Raw genomic sequence first — 6000 nt, 5'->3', positions numbered from 1 at the left:
GCACTTGGCCTTGTTCAATCTCATCCCATTGGCCTCTGCCCACCCATCCAGCCTGGCCAGGTTCCTCTGCAAGGCTCTGCTACCCTCCAACAGCTCCACAGCTGCTCCTAGCTTGGTGTCATCTCTAAACTCACTGATGCTGGACTCAATCCCCTGCTCCAGATCATCAATAAAGACATTGAACAGGACTGTGCCCAGCACTGATCCCTGGGGCACACCACTGGTGCCAGCTGCCAACTGGATGTGGCACCATTCACCACCACTCTCTGGGCCCAGGCCTTCAGCCAATTCCTGACCCATCTCAGAGTGAACCTGTCCTAGCCAGGAGCTGCCAGCTGTGCCAGGAACCTATTGTGGAACATGGTGTCAAAGGCTTTGCTGCAGTCCAGGCAGACTCCATCCTCAGCCTGCCCACATTCACCAGGCAGGAACCTGCTCATAAAAGGAGATCAGGTTGGTGAGACAGGACCTGCCCTTCATGTAACAGTTTAAATAGCTACACCAGGCTCAAATGGAACTCCCACCTGATTGAGTTCCTCTACAGCTGCTACCAAACACACATAGCAGCTACCCACATAGAATCCCCTTCAAATCCATGGGAACAGCAAATGAATATTTAAAGAAAGTCTCCTTGTGTGTGTGGTAGCAGTTTCCCATGGAGACCTATTTCTAAGCCCATCCCAAGTGTATCCATATAAAATAGATGGAATTCTCAGTGAGTTTAATGCAATTCCTACTCTTTTCTCCTACTGGGCTATATAAAACTCTGCTTAGATCATTTAGTTTGGAATGCAGAAAGGGGAGGAAGTGGTTGCTTTGTATTTTGTTCTGCTCTTAGGGCTGTGTTTGCTCCAGGAGAATGATGCAGTAATTGCTAAATGTTTTCAGCTATTTTACCCATTTCCTTTGCTGCAATCTTGACAAATATCCAATCAGCTCCACAGTTCCACAACTACACTGAGCAGCTATCACAGACTGTTCTCTTGTGGCTTTTAAAGTAATGGTGATCAAAATGTTTGTGTGTTCCACTCGTGGGGATGAAATTCCCTGGGGCAGGGCTTTTGTGTGTCCTCTTCTTCTGTTGCTGCTTGCCTGGCAGCAGAGCCCAACCCCACCTGGCTATAGCCTCCCAGCCAGGCTTGGCTTCAACACCTCCAGCCACACAGACTCCACCACCTCCCTGGGCAGCCCATTCCAATGCCAATCACTCTCTCTGACAACAACTTCCTAACAACATCCAGCCTAGACCTGCCCTGCCACAGCTTCAGGCTGTGTCCCCTTCTTCTGTCCCTGGCTGCCTGGCAGCAGAGCCCAACCTCACCTGGCTACAGCCTCCCTGCAGGCAGCTGCAGGCAGCAATGAGCTCTGCCCTGAGCCTCCTCTGCTGCAGGCTGCACCCCCCCAGCTCCCTCAGCCTCTCCCCACAGGGCTGTGCTCCAAGCCCCTCCCCAGCCTTGCTGCCCTTCTCTGGACACCTTCCAGCACCTCAACATCTCTCGAACTGAGAACCCCATCTGGCTACAACCTCCTTTCAGGACAGCTCTTTGGCCAAGGGGTCCTGGCACTTGTCAGTGTGGCAGGAGAAATCCTCTGCCCCTTTCACTGACACCTGGGAGATGCTCAGTTCCCTTCTCCAGGCTGCACACCCCCAGCTCCCTCATCCTTTCTCTTAACCACCTCCAGGGCTGGGGACTCCACCACCTTCCTGGGCAGCCCATTCTAATGCCAATCCAAATTGCTGGGAAGAACTTCTTCCTAACATCCAGCCTGACCCTGCCCTGGCACAGCTTGAGGCTGTGTCCTCTTGTTCTGTCCCTGGCTGCCTGGCAGAACTGATCTTCTGCAAGGAGAGCAAAGGTTCCTTTTGCCAACCACAGATCTCCAATCACTCTATTCAAAAGCAATTCAAAATCCAATTCCAAGTCCTCATTAAGTCAGTTGGAACCTGATCTGACCAAGAATTTTAAGCTTAGACCCTTAATAAGGACAGTCTCAAGAGGACAGAGGCAGTAGGAGATATTCCATTTGTTTCTAACCAGGATGAAATTAATCTCTGTGCAGAAAATCAGCTTAAGGACTCTACCCTACTTCAATTCCCACGAGGCCTCTGTAGTCCACTTGAGTAATCATTGATTGGATTCTTAAGAGATAGAGAGGAGCTCCAGCTAATTACAGCACATCTGTGAATAACTGCAGGTTTGGTCCTTAGGCACTCCTGAAATTTGGAAGAAGGAGAAAAGATGGAAAATCAAAGAAAAAAAAATCAAAATTCAGCCTGAAAGGAAATGATTCCAGAGCTGTGGTGCCTTGAAAAATAAAGGCTGTCAAAATCTGGTCGAGTGAAACGCTTTGATTTGATTGCTACAAGGTTGGGGGGTTGGGGGAGGGATGGTTTAGTTTTTCTTGTCACATGTAAGACTGAGACATGGTTTGAGGTCAAATACTCAAGGCCAGACCTTGAGTGCTGTGTCCAGTTCTGGGCTTCTCCAGTCAAGAGAGATGTTGAGGTGCTGGAAGGTGTTTGGAGCAGGGCAGCAAGGCTGGGGAGGGGCCTGGAGCACAGCCCTGTGAGGAGAGGCTGAGGGAGCTGGGGGGGTGCAGCCTGCAGCAGAGGAGGCTCAGGGCAGAGCTCATTGCTGCCTGCAGCTGCCTGCAGGGAGGCTGTAGCCAGGTGGGGTTGGGCTCTGCTGCCAGGCAGCCAGCAACAGAAGAAGGGGACACAGCCTGAAGCTGTGCCAGGGCAGGTTGAGGCTGGATGTTGTTAGGAAGTTGTTGTCAGAGAGAGTGATTGGCATTGGAATGGGCTGCCCAGGGAGGTGGTGGAGTCTGTGTGGCTGGAGGTGTTGCAGCCAAGCCTGGCTGGGGCACTTAGTGCCATGATCTGGTTGGTTGGGCAGGGCTGGGTGCTAGGTTGGGCTGGCTGAGCTTGGAGCTCTCTTCCAACCTGCTTGATTCTGTGATTCTATTTTCTTGACCTAAGAAGGTGTAAATGACAAACCAAAGTATTCCCATTTCTATCTTCTTAATTGGCAGGTGGAGGATTGCTGCAAAAATAAAACCCCAACCTGCCCTCTGCAAAGCTGTATCCAATTCTGCAGCCTGCTCTGGGTGCCCCTGCTTTAGCAGAGGGGTTGGACTGGATGATCTTTCGAGGCCGTAGAATCCAGCAGGTTGGGAGAGACCTCCAAGCTCGGGATGGAGCTACTGGAGCAGCTGGAGTTTGTCCTGCTCATGTCCTACTCACACTTCACCATCTATGTTTCAACATCCAATCTGGCTTTGAACACCCCCAGGGAGGAGGCATCCACAACCTCCCTTTGAAAGCCCATCACTCTCCTGCTGCTCTCTTCCCCAGCTCCAGTCTAACCCTGCTCTCCCTCAGCTTCAAACCATTCTCCTTTGTCCTGTTTCTAGACACCTTGATGAAAAATGCCTCTCCAGCCTCCCTGTAGGATTCCTTCAGGTGCTGGAAGGCAGAAAGCTCCTCAAAAAGCTTGCAATGTTGCTACAGTAGCTTTTCCCTCTGATTTGGTGTGCTGGTTTGAGGCTAGTTGGAATATTTCAATGAGCAAAACTAGACTATTGGCTGTGAAAATAAAACAATGGTGAGCATAGAATCATCTTCCTACGAAACTAATGACTTATTTCATCATCCTCTTAGAATAGAATCATGACCCAACTCCACCACATCAGCCAAACCATGGCATTTGGTGCCACATCCAAGCTTTTCTTAAAGGCCTGCAGGGATGGTGACTCCAGCACCCACCCTGGGCAGTTCATCCCAGTGCCTAATCAACCTTGATTTTGGTAAAGAGCAAGAGGCAGGCCAGAGGAAAGGAGCAACCTCTGCAACTGTGTCCAGTTCTGGGCCCCTCAATTCAAGAAGGATGTTGAGGTGCTGGAACATGTCCAGAGAAGGGCAACAAAGCTGCTGAGGGGCCTGGAGCACAAATCCTATGAGGAGAGGCTGAGGGAGCTGGGGGTGTTTAGCCTGGAGAAGAGGAGGCTCAGAGGTGATCTTATTACTGTCTACAACTACCTGAAGGGACATTGTAGCCAGGTGGGGGTGGCCTCTTCTGCCAGGCAACCAGCAATAGAACAAGGGGACACAGTCTCAAGTTGTGCCAGGGTAGGTCTAGGCTGGGTGTTAGGAGGAAGTTCTTCCCAGAGAGAGTGATTGGCACTGGAATGGGCTGCCCAGGGAGGTGGTGGAGTCACTGTCCCTGGAGGTGTTCAAGAAAAGCCTGGATGAGGCACTTAGTGCCATGGTCTGGTTGATTGGATAGGGCAGGGTGCTAGGTTGGACTGGATGATCTTGGAGCTCTCTTCCAACCTGGTTGATTCTATGATTCTATGATTCTATGATCCCTGGAGGTCAGAGAATCATGGAACCAAGCAGGTTGGAAGAGAGCTCCAGGCTCAGCCAGCCCAACCTAGCACCCAGCCCTGCCCAACCAACAAGACCATGGCACTAAGTGCCCCAGCCAGGCTTGGCTGCAACACCTCCAGCCACACAGACTCCACCACCTCCCTGGGCAGCCCATTCCAATGCCAATCACTCTCTCTATCCCTTCCAACCCTCACCCTGCTGGGATTCTCAGGGTTCCAGTTAATCCTCACCTGAGTTTTAGGCTTCAGAAGTTTGTCTCTGACTTCAACCTTCTGTCCCCACCACAGGAGAGTCCTTTTCACTGTGCTAAAGCTGCAGATGGAGCACCTGCAACAGGAGGCTCTGTCTCTGGGGACAGTGGTCACAGAGGGAGAAAATGGATTGCTCTCATTTGGGCAGAAAAGATGAATGTTTGTGTGATCTGTGCACACCAACTGCAGCAATATTTTAAGATCAATGGTACTGAGGAGAGACTCAAGAAAAGACCATTTGCAACCCTGCAAGATTGATGCTTCCTTTCAGGGAGGGGTGAAAATCACTGGGGAGATTTCTCTTTGCTGCCTTCAAAGAGCTCCCAGCCCCAGCCAAAGCCATGGGAACCAGCAAAGCCATCAGCTGTATTACGGTGACACCAAGAGGCCACTGCTGTGCTGGGGACACAGCTGCTCGGCAGTGTTCGTGGGCTCCCTGGAGCAGGCAGGAGGCTGACAAGAGGAGGAACTTGCTCAGGGACATCTCTGTGGCCAGAGCATAGCTAATGATGTGAGCTGGACATGCCAGACTGAGAGCCCTGGGGGTCAAGTTCAGGCTTGAGAAGAGAAGGCTGAGAGGAGATCTGATTAATGACTACAAACATCTGAGGGGTGGGTGTCAGGATGAAGGTGTCAGGATGAAGGTGTCAGAATGAAGGTGTCAGGATGAAGGAGCCAGGATGAAGGAGCCAGGATGAAGGTGTCTGGATGAAGGTGCCAGGATGAAGGTGCCAGGATGAAGGTGTCAGGATGAAGATGCCAGGATGAAGGTGCCAGGATGGAGGAGCCAGGATGAAGGAGCCAGGATGAAGGTGTCAGGATGAAGGTGTCAGGATGAAGGAGACAGAATGAAGGTGTCAGGATGAAGGTGCCAGGATGGAGGAGCCAGAATGAAGGTGTCAGGATGAAGGAGCCAGAATGAAGGTGTCAGGATGAAGGAGACAGAATGAAGGTGTCAGGATGAAGGTGCCAGGATGAAGGAGCCAGGATGAAGGTGCCAGGATGAAGGTGTCAGGATGAAGGAGCCAGGATGAAGGTGCCAGGATGAAGGTGCCAGGATAAAGGTGTCAGGATGAAGGAGTCAGGATGAAGGTGCCAGGATGGAGGAGCCAGGATGAAGGTGCTAGGATGAAGGTGTCAGGATGAAGGAGCCAGGATGAAGGTGCCAGGGTCCGGTCAGCGGTGCCCTGAAATAGGACAGGGCACTGCAGGTATGAGCTGGAGAACAGGAACACTTCTCCTCAGCATGAGGAGAAGCTTCTCTACAACTCCTTTGTCTTTACAACTCTTTGAACCCTACAATTCCTTCAACTCCTTCCTCCCTACAGCTCCTTCATCTCTACAACTCTTCGACCCCTA

The sequence above is a fragment of the Pogoniulus pusillus genome, chromosome 37, assembly GCF_015220805.1.
Source record: "Pogoniulus pusillus isolate bPogPus1 chromosome 37, bPogPus1.pri, whole genome shotgun sequence".
Lineage (NCBI taxonomy): Eukaryota > Metazoa > Chordata > Aves > Piciformes > Lybiidae > Pogoniulus > Pogoniulus pusillus.
This window is presented reverse-complemented; position numbering follows the sequence as displayed.